We start from the raw sequence: 14,376 nt of genomic DNA, 5'->3' as shown, positions 1-14,376 counted from the left end.
ATGTGTTCTTCGTGTTTTCTCCAGCACTTCCTCACTCCAACGTTACTTTCCTTTAAAAATGAACTCCTTAGTCCTCGCTTTTCTGATATGAAATATCCTATTTATAATGTGTGAATTTTCCATATTCCATATTATATTCCATTTACTAGTATTCTTCCATTATTCCTTCTTCACCAGCATTTGTGGGCCAAACACCTTAATCAAATCAGGAGGCAGGGGCTGCTGTAAGTCCATAAACCCTTGGAAAGACTTTCAGTTAAAGTGGTTTATGCAAGATTTTGTTTACAGATTTAAAATTGCTAGGCTTAGGAAATTTGACTGGGCTCCCCAATGATTTTTTTGTGAATCACTGACCTGCTCATTTCAAACCTTTCACTTTAAATGTATGTTCTGTTTTTGTTTTAGCAACTCACAGTTTTCCATTGTCTTTCCCACGACTTCCTCTGGCCTTTTTCTGCACATTCCTACCAAGATGCACACACACACACAAAGGTAATAAAAATTAAAAGTAGCCCTGGCTGGTGTAGCTCAACGGATGGAGTGTTGACCTGTGAACCAAATGGTCCCTGGGTTCGATTCCCAGTCCTGGCGCATGCCTGGGTTGTGGGCCAGGTCCCTGTTGCCAGGGGGTGTGAGAGGCAACCACACATTTGATGTTTCTCCACCTCTCTTTCTCCCTCCCTTTCCTTCTCTAAAAATAAGTGAATGAAAACTTTAAAAATTAAAAAGCAACTTTTTTCCCTCCAAGAATCGCTGTTTATTAAATTAAGGATCCTGGGGCTTTGGAATCTGAAAGATATCCTGAGCCCCAGGGAAAGAAAAAATGTTAGTTTACAAGAGGAACCAGCCACAGACCTTCCAGTGAATTTATTTTGAAGCCTTTTCTCAGCACAGGGAAAGAATCCTATAATTACCTGTTGCTTAAAATCTGCCTGTGAAAGTTTACGTTAGTAGCCGTCTTCAAAGAACGTGCGAGCTCTGAGAGTAACTCCGTAATCCTAGTGCAAACGCACCTCATTCATAAGTGAGGCGTGTCTGCGTTAGAACCATCTGCAGCCATCAAAGAGTCGTGCTACAGCGCCATCTGTCATCCAAAGGAGGAATTAAATGGCTGAGAACCCACGCAGCCAGCAGCTGCGGAAGATTTTGGCGGTTATTGTGAGAAAAGAGATCAGAGTGCAAGAAATCACTGGGGGCGGACTTTCGTGAAGAGAGTATTGAAATGCCTTTTAAATTACAAAATTAATATAAGTCTGCTTCAAATATTTTTTAGTTACAGAAGCCTACAAAAATGAATAATTTCTTCCTTTTATTTCATTCCACACTACCTTTCAAACTAGTGTATACATTCAGATTTTCAGGACGTTCACAATATATTATAGAATCTCTATCTGTATCTATATCTACCTACATAGAGACAGAGATCTGGACATGGGTTTAGATATAAAAATAGATTATCAGATTTTTCATAACACTTCCAAATATATTCAACTGAACATCTCTCCATTTACTTACATTTATTTGTACATATTAACTGTATTAACATGTAGAAATATATATTGAGTAGAACTAGAAATACATGTGACAGCCACATTTTATTTTCCAAACTGATTTTTATTTATTTACACCACACAACTACAATTTGATTGATTTATTTATACCAAAATGTTTTCTTACTAGATATACAGCTACATCACTTTTGTTAGCACTTTGAATTCTGGATGTGCGCTCTTTAATTTGCCTATGGCCAGCTAATCAACTTTTACTTTATTTCTTATTTTTTACTTTTGCAGAAAATGCTTCAGGTAACATGCTCTTGCAAGTTTCACCCATCAGGAAAAATAGAATTGGCAGGTCAAAAAAGGCTGCAGCAATACATAACCCACCTTAAACTGTGTATGTATCAAATCTGCAGTTCTCAAACGTGGATATTAGTAAATTCATTTTTTCCTTCATCAGGCTAACATGATTTTTCTTACTACCGTATGTTAGTTTTAGGAAATATATAGTGCTTCCTGTGTTTATGTATTTTGTTTTCTATTCTGAAAACAACCTGTTTGTATGATTTAACACACGTTTAAAATTAGGTTGCTTTCGTTTTTTTTTTTTATTGAGTCCAGTCTGTGTTGAGAATTACACTAAATACTGCATTGCACGTATAACAAATATATTTAAAATATTTGACTATTTATTTATAATTTTACTCAATCTATCATACCTAAATATTATTAGTAATTTTATAGAAAAACATGTAAATCTTTCATTTTATTTCTGGATTTCATGTGGGCATCTATATTCTGAGAAATATTGTATCGTTTTAATTTTAAAAATACAGTTTATTTCGTCTGGGATTTATGTATATGTATGGCAAAGGATGAAGAGTCTGTTGTTTTATGAATGAATGGCTAATACTGCTAAAATCTTTTAATTATTACCCATCCACTCTATATGTGGATTTTAATTACAAGCTCACTTTTATTAAGCCAAGTTCTATATTTTATAAAAAGTATATTCCGTGAAAAACAGGGGCGGGAACCCATGAAAGTTGTGGGACAGCGCTGTTTACAATTTTGGATAAATGTGCTTTTTACTGGGCTTTTTGCTAATTTTGGTGTACTTGGTTAAATATTGATCTTACCGCACGTGCCCCCGTATAACCTGTTCTCCCCATATTTCAAATTCAGCACGTAAGAATTGATCTGTAAGCAAGCGGCTGCGGAATCCGTCAACTGTCGGATTCTCTGGACAAAGAGCCCCAAAGTGCTTTGTCCCCACAACAACGGCAGAGGGTTTATTGTACACCGATCACGTCCTCCGCCGAAAGATCGGGAGGACGCGGTCGTTGATTGCGGGCATGAGAAACAGAGCCTTCTGGATTTTTTTTTTTTTTTTCTTCATAAATCGTCCGAAGTGACTCTAGTCCCTAAACACCGACCCGCTCGCTGCTGCGGCGGCGGCGGCCAGCGGCTGGTTCCCAGACGGAGCGCAGCAAGGGTCACGTGACCCAATCGGAGGACGGTGGTCCGCAGGGGCCCGTCCCCAGAGCCTCTGGGTGGCATCGGCGGGCGGAGCTAGGTGCAGTGTTTTGGTCCCTCCCGGCCCCTGTCTCTCGGCCGGCCGGTCGGATTTTAGGGTGCTCGCCGGAGACTTCACATTCTTAGTTGCTCCTTGGGCACTTTGCTGCCGGGGAGCGTGGGGTCGCCCCGGGCTGGTTCCTTCTGCATAGTTTGGACCTGCAGATTTTGCTATTTGACTTTCAGCGTGTCTGGAGTACTTGCCTTTTTTTTTTTTTCCTGGAAACTGGTGTGATGTCCATCGCTTTTTATATTTATGTGAAAGCCCATGAATAAAGTTACTTAGAGTGTTTTTTATATTAGTAATATTTACTTTATTTAGCATTTTCCAAATGTTTTCATTTAGATTGATGTTGAGGCTTTTTGTTTTGTTTAAGAGGAAGCCAACAATACTTAAGATCATTTGAGACTTGGCTACTGATTATTTTAATGTTTCGGACTTTTTCATTCCCACAATAGCCCTAGGAACAACATTTCTTCCAGAAGTTAACACATTATCTTAAAAATCCTGTAGTTATTACTAGTATAAAATGTTGCTTCCATTGACTTACCCCAATCTTTTAAATCTCAATTTTCTGTAACTTAAAGTTGTTTGATGAATTTCAAAACAGCTATTGGGCTTTGCTTTTGCAACTCACCTAAATGCAGCTCTTCCTTTTAACCGTTAGCCCTTAGTCTCCCCTTGTGCCCTTGGACTTCAGAGCCTGGTTCCTCCTAAGCTGTAGCTTGGGCTTCTGTCTGTTGCAGAAACCGCTTCACTAGTGAATCACACGCAATAAGGCTGGATCTCTTTTCCTCCCTATATATTGTAGGTTATTTGGAGTTTATCTCATCGGTCTCCTGTACTCTAAAAATCGCTATAGAAGAACATTAACAAAAATGCAGGGGAAAAATCCAATAACATGAAATTCCTGATAATGTTTAGTATTCGTCTTCAACTGTTGTTTTTATAGTTCTATACTTTTCCTTTATATAATATAGCACTAGATGTATAATTACTTTGCTGTGTTACTTTTTTTTGAAGAAATAATTTTTTTTGATGATAAAATTTCAAATTATGCCTAAACAAAAGTTACCTCATGAAAAAACATTATCTATCTTGACACTTAAATCTTTTTTCAGACCTTCAGACCTATGCTTGTGAAATACATATGTTTATTTCTCCATGCAAACCATACAGTGATCATGGTTTTATTTTTGGCCACATATGCCATGCCATAGTGTTGCCACACATTGTTATCAGTGTTGCTTTATTTAGTTAGAACTCAGTTATTAATCAGGGAACTGAGTAATAACTCAGGAAAAAAAATACATGGCATGTATACCATTATAACCAGTGCACAGGTGAGGGTATATGGGGCAGGTAGTGTAACTGGTGGAAGGTTGCATAGCTATTCAGTGATATAATCAGAACACTATCACCTTCATTTTCTCAACACCACCAGCCTCTTTACCAGTGAGTATGCATAAACATCTTGTACTGCTCTCCTGTGCTGTGGATGTGTTAAAAAAAAAATTGAGGACTGTCTGATGTGTCTCAAGTATTTCCATAGTAATCTGTTGTAAAAAAAAGTGCCATAATTTGCTTACCCAATTATCCATTGTTCTTTGATAGATATACTTGTATACAGTATGTAGTTTGTTTTCTTTCTCTTTTTTTTTTGCCAAAAATGCCCATAGTCTATACACTTATCTGTGACATGTAAATATAAATATGCATATGTATATTTGTAGAATTTTAACTTTCAGGTCAAAGTGAGTGCATCTTTGCAATCTTAATGTATCATTTACAAATCATTCTCCAAGTTGTATTATTTCCTCCTACTATATACATGATCTTGTGGAGTTATGATAAATGTGGTAATATGAGAAGCATTTTTATATTGACAGAATAGATTATCTCATTTTCAAATTAGAGTGCTCAATTCTTTCATTTTACATTACTGGCTTCTCAATACTGTTGCCTTTAGCTAAGTCTTTCACACTGAACTGAAAATTTTCTTAGGGCATGACGTGATTGGTGGACTGGTCACAGAGGGATCATAAACCAGGAAATAGAGTAGAGCGAATGCAAAACACAAAGGTGCTGCTTAGAGAGAACCCCTGGGTGAAGACTCTGGGAGCCTTTTGGCGGGGATGGGGTTGGTGCAAGCGGTGCCAAAAGTAATGCAAGCTCACTGACCGTGTTTTGAGAATTCAGGTATTAAAGAGAAACCCTGCTTTAGTTTTTATAGATGAATTATTATTTTATTAATAATTCAGGTCATGGTGCTCTGGCTGGTGTAGCTCAGTGGATTGAGTGTGGGCCTGTGAACTGAAGGGTCACAGGTTGATTCCCAGACAGGGCACATGCCTGGGTTGCAGGCCAGGTCCCCAATGGGGGGCATTTGAGAGGCAACCACCCAGTGATGTTTCTCTCCCTCTCTTTCTCCTTCCCTTCCCTTCTCTCTAAAAATAAATAAATATTTTTTTAAAAATTCAGGTCATGGTAAACCAACTTGGACTATTATAAAAGCTCAGAAATGTCCTCAATATCCTGGTCTTCCTCCGGTTTCCTTTTCCACCACCCTCGTATGACTGCATATCCATCCACCACTGGAGAAGAACATGAGGAAGGCAATGGGTTTCCATTGCATCTCTTGATAGGCAACGTCCATGTAGATCGTTGTCCTGCTGGGATGCTGACATGCCTGCCGAGTTGTAGAGAGACTCCGTGTTTCCTTGTGGAGAGGCCGCATCATGTTAAATCAGAGCCACGATGATTGCTAGGTGTGGTGTTATGTCACTCATGAAAAGGGTTTTCCGATTGCTTTTGAATCATAGCACTGATTGAATGATTATTTAGCCATCGTCTTAGTAGCTACATGCACTTATATATTGCAAAGATAAAAAGAGGAACCTATGAGCACTCAAGAAAACCAATCTTAGAGAGGCAATACTAAGACTGACAGCATATTTCTTAAGGTCACACTTTTTGCAGGAGGACTGTGGCATGAGCCCAAATACTACGGTACAGCCCAGCTCAATTTTAAGCGTTCAGCAGTGACTTTAGGAAGCATTGCATAAATTTTTTTCCCTGCTTGTGTTCTCCATTTATTATTGCCTCATCTCCCTTGCTACAAGGATGCATTCCTGGGCTGCTCTCCGGAAGAATTACCTTTAACCTTGGCCCTAGCTCTGGGTAAAAGACACTTCCCAATAGTTCCTGTTTGGGAGAGTCTTTAACTGTGTTCATGAATAAAAAGTGACAGCCTACAAAATGAATTAGCTCCCAACATCATCCTGTTCACTGGATGCAAAGGTCTCGAGAAGAAAACAAGATGCCTCAGTTTGAACAAACCAAAGACACATGTGCCATGAAAGACCACACTGCCGACCTAGATCCTCAAGGGAGGAAAGGTGTGCAGCTGAGAAGTACACATTTAGTTCACGCGAGAGAACGTACTGGGAGACTGAAAAGCACCCAGAGAACATACTGGGCCTGGCTGGGAACCTGCTTAGCAAACACAGAACTATCGGCTGCATTTTCACGTGAGAGATCATGAAAACAGCTCCCCCATGCGCCCTTCACCCAGGGCCCTAAGTTCCCCTCCAGTTATCAAAACCAAGGACTAGGCAGGCCTGGGCGCCACAGGCTGAACCTCACATTTTCTGCATGATTTACCCATTTTTATATACACTCTTTTTTGTGTGTATATAATTCTGTGAAATTTTTATCCCATGAATAGATTTGTGTAACAGCCTTTGCTGAATCAGGACACAGAACTTTTCTGTAACCTTGACAAACACTGTCACATGCTCCTCGGTGACAGATGCACCCTCTCCCAACTCTAACCCTCTCCTCCACTGATCTTTCTCCAGAACTGTATCTTTATGGTTTCTAGCGTGTGATCAGCGGTGTTTCAATGGTACACCCCTTTACATTGCTGAGCAGTGTTCCAGCGGATGCTTGTACTCTGGCGGTTTGTTGTTCCTTTCACCCGTGGAAGTGCATTTGGGTTATTTCCTGTTTGGAGGAATTACAAGGAAAACTTTTGTGAATAGCATGCACAGGTTTTTGTGTGAACATCTGTTTTCATTTCTCCAAGATATAAACCCATTAGTGGTATTGTTTTGCTCATATGAGAAGCGTATTTTTAACCTTATAAGAAACAGAAAAAAATGTGTACCAGAGTGGCTTTAAAATTAAATTATATATTTTCAACACCATGTGATATTGTCAGATTTTTAAAATTTGATTTTCATTTTTTATTTTTGGTTTTTGAGAAAGGGGAAGAGAGGGAGAAAGAAAGGAAAAGAAACATTGATTGGTTGGTTGCCTCTTGCATGCGCCCGGAACAAGGACCAAACCGGGAACCCAGGCATGTGCCCTGACCCAGAATCAAACCACGACCTTTCACCTTGCGGGGCAATGCCCAACCAATGGGACCACACCCTTCAGGGCAGGTTTTTAAATTTCTATCATTTTAGTAAGTATAGCAGTACCTCATGATGGCACGAACTTGAATTTTTCTAACTGCTAATGATGCTGAATGTCTTTTGTGTGCTTATGTGCCATCCACACCTTCTCTTTGGTGACATGTGTATTCAAGACTTTCCCGTTATTTAATTAGATTTTTTATTTTCTTACTGTTTGGTTTAGAGTGTTCTTTGTATTTTCGAGATGTGAGTTCATTGTCAGACACATGATTTGCATATATTTTCACCAACTTTATGCATTTTGACCTTGACTTTTCAGTCTGTTAATATCTTTCACGGAGCCAAAGTTATTCATATTGAATAAGCCCAGTTTAAAGATTTTTTCTTTTATAGATTGCTCATCTATAAAAGATTTTGGCATTGCATCTAAGATCTCTTCTTTTGTGGTTTAACACTTTAAATGCAGATAAATGATCCAACCAAGTTTCTTTTTGTATAAAGTGTGAGGTGTGAGTTGAAGTTCATTTTGTGTTGTTGTGTATGTGTGTGGTGGATGGACAGCCAACATCAACTATTTGAAGTTATTTTTTTACTGAATTACTTCTATGACTGTGTCAAAAATGTTTCGGCTATTATTGTGTGGGTCTTTTTATAAACTCTGTTCTGTTCCATTGATTTATGTCTCTGTCCCTCCACAAATATCTCAGATTATTGTAACTAAACACTAAGTCTTTTTAAAAAGATTTTATTTACTTATTTTGAGAGAGAGGGGAAGGGAGGGAGAAAGAGAGGGAGAGAAACAGCAATGAGTGGTTGCCTCTCACACCCCCTACACTGGGGACCTGACCTGCAATCCAGGCCTGTGCCTTGACTGGGAATCGAACTAGCAACCCTTTGGTTCCCAGGCTGGCGCTCAATCCACTGAGCCACACCAGCCAGGGCAACACTAAGTCTTAAAATTGGGTAGCATGGTTCCTCCAATTATTTTGTTCTTTTCCAAATTTGTGTTAGCTGTTTTTGTTAGTTATAGCTATTCGTATGCCTTTCCATACAAATTTTAGGATATGCTTGTTAATGTCTGCAAAAGAACTGGCAGAGATTTTGTAGAATTTCTTTCCATCTCTAGACCAGTTTGGGAAGAATCTACATCTTCGCTGTGTTGAGTCACCGTTATATGAACAAGGTATATCCTTCAGCTGCTTTTCGCTTTGTTGAACTTTTTTTATTAGGGTTCTGTAATTTTCAGCCTAAAGATGCTGTATGTCCTATTAGCTTTATACCTTAGCTTTTTGTTGTTGTTATTGTTTATGACAGTGCTTTTCATTTGTCTCACTCACTGTGTGCGTGCATGCACACACACACACACACACACACACACACACTTGATGGACATTCTGCACAAATTCACTTATTTCTCCCTAGGAATTATTTGGTACATTCCTTGAGATTGTCTACATAGATAGCATATTATCTGCAAAATACTGTTACTCCTTATTTCCTACCTGTGCGACTTTCATTTCTCTTTGCCGGATTACATCAGCTTATGCCTCTAGTACTATGTTGAAGAATCGGGCAGCGCCGGTATTTTTGCTTTATTTCAGTCCTAAAGAAAAAGCACCGTTCTTTTACAATTAAGTAACATATCAGTCGAAGGTTTTGTAAGTGTTGTGTGTCAGGGTAAGGAAATTTTCTTTTTTGGGCTTTGGACTCCTCATGACACCCGAGTTTGCGGGCTTTGTATCTTTGAAAATTTATTTAGATTTTTTTTTGGCCCCAGAATAGGGTCTGTAGGGGACAATGTCCCATGGGCACTCAAAAGGAGCATGTATGAAGCATGCAAATCTATAAATGCCAATTAGGTCACTTAGTCAATAGTGTTGTTCAAATATTTTATATCTTTACTGATACTTTGCTCTGCTAGTTCTACTAAATACTGAGGGCTACTGGGATTTCCAACTATAATTTGGATTTTTAAAAAAATTCTCCTTGAGGTTCTTTCCGTTTTTTTCTAGTTGGCATACATTTAGAAGATCTGTGATTTGGTGCATCATAGGTTTTTATGTCCTTTTGGTCAATTGGCATACAGATCATGGAATAGCTTTCTTTATCCTTGATACTATTTTTAGTATAATAGTTACCTGAGGTGATATTACATTGCCACAGAAGCTTTTTTATTTTTTGATAGAATGGTACCTATTAGTCTTTTCCTTTTGCCCTATTTATACTTTCATATTTAAAATACATTTCTGTAGCCCTAGTTGGGCAGCTTGGTTGGTTAGAGCATCATCCTGATAAGCCAAGATTTCAGGTTCAATCCCTGGTCAGGGCACATGAAAGAATTAATCAATGAATGCAGCAATAAGTGGAACAACAAATGGATATCTGTCTGTCTGTCTCTCCCAAATTAATAAATTTTAAATAAATAAAAAATAAAATGCATTTCTGTAGGCAACATATATAGTTAGTCGTTTCTTTTAGGTCCAGTCTGACACTCTGTCTTTGAGTTTGTGTATTTAGACCCTTAACATTCAAACTGTCAAGTTAAATTTAAATCTATCATTTTTTTACTTGTCATATTATTTGATCCTTTTTTCTCCTTTATCTGCCTTGTTTGGAATAATATAATATGCAATTATTTCATTTTGTTTCCCCTATTGGTTGTGGGTGATTTAGTGTTTACAGTGTTAGTGTTTACATATTAAACTTCTCAAAGTTTGTTTTCAGCTTACATTCTATGCCTTTGTATACTGTATAAGACTCTTAAAACTGTGTAATTTCTTTTCACCCTTTACATCTTTGTGAAATTGTTGTAAAGCATTTTACTTTTACAAAAGTAATCCCACAGCACATTATAGTGACTCTTGTCTAAACAGTAAATTATGGACTAACAAAAGTTAAATAATAAGAAAACAGAGCATGTATAATATTTACTCATGAAGTCACAAAATTCTATTCTCTTCATTCTTTTTTTAATTAATTAATTTATTTATTTTTAGAGAGGGAAGGGAGGGAGAAAGAGAGAGAGAGAGAGAGAGAGAGAGAGAGAGAGAGAGAGAGAGAGAGGGAGATAAACATCAATGTGCAGTTGCTGGGAGCCGTAGTCTGCAACCCAGGCATGTGCCCTGACTGGGAACTGAACCTGCGATGTTTTGGTTCACAGCCAGCACTCAATCCACTGAGCCACACCAGCCAGGGCTGTTCTCTTCATTCTTTGGTGGAGACACACAAATTTCCCCCTGGAATTGCAGCCCTCCTCCCTGGAATTTAACAACCCTTGTAGTGCAGGTCTATTAGTGATTAATTCTTTCCCCTTATATATACATGAAAACGTCCTCACTTTTCCTTTTGGTTTTGGAAGAGATCTTCACTTTGTACATAATTCTAGTTGGCTATTGTTTCCTTTTAGTACTTTAACAACAGCACTGCCCTCTCACTTGCTTGCCCCATTTCCAGTGAGAACTATGCGGTCCTCCTCATCTTCATGTCTCTATTTCAACATGTTTTGAGTTCTCTTGCTACTTTAGCATTGATTTAGAACAACTTGATTTGCATGCAACTTTGTATTGATTTCTTCATGTTTTCTGTGCTTGGGATCCAGTGAGCCCCCAAATCTGTGAGTTTATACATTTGTGTCAGAGTTATACCCCTTGGCTCACGTACTAAGCTCCTGGGAGCTCACCCACAATCCCCGATGCCCTTTCTGTCTCTTTCTTTCTTCTGTTAAAGAGTTTTATTTATTTCTTTTCAGAGATAGAGGAAGGGAGGGAGGGAGGAAGAGAGGGAGAGAAACATCAATGTGAGAGAGAAACATCGGTCGGTTGCTGAACCTGCAACCCAGGCATGTACCCTGACCAGGAATTGAACCAGCGACCTTTCGCTCTGCAGGATGATGCTCGATAGAGTGAGCCGCACTGGCCAGAGTGGTGTCATACAGTTTCAAAGGGCCAAAATAAAATTTCTAGAAAGGAAAGCTTCAAGGTGAGTTATGTTTCAAATATACACTGACTAGGATTAACAGCAGATTAGGATTTTCAGAAGAAAATATTAGTGAACAAGACAAAAGAAACCACCCCAAATAAAAGACAGAAAGAGAGAGATAACCAGCCCTGACTGGTGTGGCTTAGTGGATTGAACGCTGGCCTGTGAACCAAAAGGCCACCAGTTCGATTCCCAGTCAGAACACATACCTGGGTTGTGGGTTTGATCTCCATTTGGGGGCATGTGAGAGGCAATTGATCGATGTTTCTCTCTCACATGTATGATTCTCTCCCTCCCTTTCTCCCTCCTTTCCCCTCTCTCTAAAACAGAAGGGGAAGAAGAAGTGCAAGTGGGGTGAGAAGCAGCCTGGTGCATCAGGGAGACTTGAAATAGTGGCTGGAAAATGAGGGGCTAGAACAGGTTGATGTGGAAGTCAGGGTCACATCCTGAGAAGAGAAAAACATAAACAAAGAACTTTAATCTTCACGTTCCAACCCTCTTCGTATTAAATTAAGTTGGGGTTTATTGGTAATTAGGCAAGATGATGATGGGTGAGTAAGAGAGTCATTCATTCTTTGGTGCAATTTAATATAAAGCACGTGAGTGCACAAATGCACATCCCAGTGATGTATCAGCAGAGTGGGGTTTGCGAAGGGGCTGTCTCAGCCCGCAGGCAGGACCCCTATCCTGTCTGCTTACTCCAGAGGGGCCACCTTAAGGTCCGAACTCCACTAATATTTGCCCAAATCCCTGGGGCGGGGAATTCTTAGGAAAGGTAAGACCCCAGGTTAAAGACGTGAGAAGCTGAAATTGCTGTTTGCTTTGGATCTGCAGTAAAAGGAGGATCTTTATCACTCTGAGCGCACTACAGGCGAAGGAGCTCACAGCGGTTGAACCGCAGCGAAGGTCCCCCGTTCTCTGAGGTTCAGCCCAGAGGGTCTCAGACCCTCAGAGCCCTGAGCTGGGGGGTGCGGAGCTGCGCTTGGGAGGCGGGCAACAGGAGTCGGACGTGGCGTGGGGTGCACAGAGGGGACCCCTGGGAGGACGTGTGTGTGAGGATGAGCCATGCGGGGAGCTGGAAGGAGGGAGACCGCGGGCGGGAGAGGAGAAGCGCGTCCTTGTCCCGGGGAAGGGCCTGTGAGAGGCCGATGCTCTCGAGGGAAACCTGGGACAGGCACTTGGGGCTTCAGGAACGTGCGGGGCGGCCGTGGCGGGGCGGCGCAGGTGGGACAGAAAGTCGGGGATGCGCGTGGTGTGGAGGGATTCGGAGCATCGGGGTCCCTGTCCACCGAGGAGGTCCCTGGATGTCACCTGGAGAGGCTCTGGGTGCGGGGAGGACACGGCGCAGGGGGCAGCAGGGCCCCCGGGTGTGCGAGCAGCAGGGACTTTGGGTGCTCCGGCTCACCCTCCCACCTCCACCCCTCAACCCCCCCCTCCCCGCCTTCCACGACCCCCCCTGAGTGCGGGTTCCAGTCCTTCACACGCGCAGGCGTGCTGAAGACACTGATTGTAAAATTCAAAGCACAAGCTCGCAGCGCCATCTGGCGTCCACAAGAGGGAGGCCACGCTGAGGACTCAGCGGGTCCGCAGCTGTGCAGAGAAGGAACTTAATTCAAAATGATTCATGTTGTTGAAAGACGGGAAATATTTAGGGGAATGAAATAGCTCACGAAATATTTGCTGTCCCAATACCTTGAGAATTTTAGTATATAATTTGGCACATAACATTTTTCTTGAGTAAAAATATTAATGTATAATGAACATGGGATTGTTTTTTTTTAGAAAAGCAGGAAGAATTGTAAAATGAACACCTATATAGAACCGCCCAGATTTGAAATATTGCCATCGCAAAGCCATGTCTATACACATGTGTGAAGTAGATGATTTTAGAGTAAATAAGGCATCATGACATCTCCACCTGCATGTTCACAAAATAAGGGCATTCTTACCTTTTAAAGATTTTTTTAAATTTATTAACTTCAGAGAGAAAGGAAGGGGGAGAGAGAGAAAGAGAGCGAGAAACCGCGATCTGTTGTTCTGCTTACATGACTGTTCACTGATTGATTCTTGTGCGTGCCCTGAGCGGGATCGAACCGGTAACCTTGGCAACCTTGGCGTAGCGGACGTCGCTCTAACCAACTTAGCGACCGGGCCAGAGCGATGAGGGTATTCTTTATGCCACCTAGAGCACTGCTATCAAAAAACGAGGGGCAGTTCCCTAAGGTCACGATTCCTGTTCTGTAGGTCTCTACCTGCACCCTCCCACCCCGGCGCTGCGCCGGACCTTTAAGCTGATTTTTTCCCCCTAAGCCAGGATACAGTCGGTAGAAGATGTTGAATGGGCTGTACCTAAAATCCATGTTCATTTTAGGTGGTCTCCTCAACACCATTCCTTGCTTTAATTTTTTTAGAGCATTCGCAGTGAATTGTATTCCGTGACACACCTCTTTTTCTTTCCCGGAGCCTTCAGGACTTTCTTTCCACTACAGCAGGAGCCGACAGGGGTGGGCGCCTCCCGCGCAGGCGCACAGGCTCTCCTGCGCTCGCTTTTTCCTCCGGACTTCGCCCACCCAGGGCGGGGCGACCCCGGCGCCCCGGAGCCGCGACCCTGAAGCCCGCCCCTCTGCGAGCTCCGCCGCCCAGGCGAGGGCAGCCCTCTGCGCTTCCGCTGGGGTCCGTTGGCGACTTTGTTCCGAAGTCACGCTGCTTGCTATACGTTACCGCCTCAGGCCTGGGCTTCACTAGTCTTTCTCGCTTTGTGCTTTGCACGCAAAGGTCTCTAACTTGGGTATGTAAACTCTCGTTATTTTCATTCCCATGAATATGACCCACGACCAGGTTGGTATGTTTTGTATTGTGTGTACCTTTCGTTTTTGTTTTTTAAAAAAATGCATTCATAATCATT

The sequence above is a fragment of the Phyllostomus discolor genome, chromosome 12, assembly GCF_004126475.2.
Source record: "Phyllostomus discolor isolate MPI-MPIP mPhyDis1 chromosome 12, mPhyDis1.pri.v3, whole genome shotgun sequence".
Taxonomy (NCBI): domain Eukaryota; kingdom Metazoa; phylum Chordata; class Mammalia; order Chiroptera; family Phyllostomidae; genus Phyllostomus; species Phyllostomus discolor.
The sequence above is the reverse complement of the archived record's forward strand: the minus strand, read 5'-3'. Positions refer to the sequence as shown.